The sequence below is a fragment of the Galeopterus variegatus genome, unplaced genomic scaffold, assembly GCF_000696425.1.
Source record: "Galeopterus variegatus unplaced genomic scaffold, G_variegatus-3.0.2 Scaffold1618, whole genome shotgun sequence".
NCBI lineage: Eukaryota > Metazoa > Chordata > Mammalia > Dermoptera > Cynocephalidae > Galeopterus > Galeopterus variegatus.
Window position 1 is genome coordinate 352,540 of NW_007727729.1, and position 815 is coordinate 353,354.

Sequence of the window (815 nt, forward strand, 5' to 3'; positions counted from 1 at the left end):
AAATAAAACAGGGTGGTCAGATATGAATAAGTCTTGTAGTTAGGAAAGGTCTTTCTGAGGAGAGGGCATTTAGATTTAAATGTGAACAGTAAGAAAGAATCGGTTGTGTAAAATCTGAAGGTAGATCTGTCCAGGCAAGCAGGAGCAGGCTCAGCATGTTCAAGAAAGAGAGAGAAGGTTGCTGTGGGTTGGAGAATAGCAAGCAAGAGGAGAAATGTGAGATGAAGCTGTGACAGTCGGCAAGGGCCACCTCCCAAAAGCCTTGTAGGGAGGGTGCTTTCTATTCTATGGGCACTGGGAAGCCACTGGAATGTTCTAAGTAAGGAACAATTTAAATGATCACTCTAGCTGCTTTGAAGTCCTTTAGGCATCTCAAGTGCCGCACTGAGATGAACTTATTATCCCTCTACCAAACCTTCTCTGTCTCTAGGATTCCCGTCCTCGTCAATGGCACCACCATGCTCTGGTTGCTAAGCCAGAATCCTTGGTTTTCCCTTTCCCACCCCCATTTCCAGTTCCTTCATCATGTTTATTTTTCTTCATCTTTCTCTTCCAGGTTTTTTGGAGAAGACACAGTAGTCCCTTCAGGCTGGGACAGTCCCTGTTAGATGTTTTCATATGCTCATGTTTCTCCTTTGTAGAACCTTTCACAACTGTGATANATATAGAAATGTTAAGCTTGCAAAAGACAGGAAACTTTCCCCAGGCTAAAGTCTCTGTCGTGGATATAGAATTGTAACACAGCAAAATTGCTGGCTCTCAAGGACAGATGTCCTTGAGAGCAGGTTAACCTACTGACTGATATAAGAAAGTTG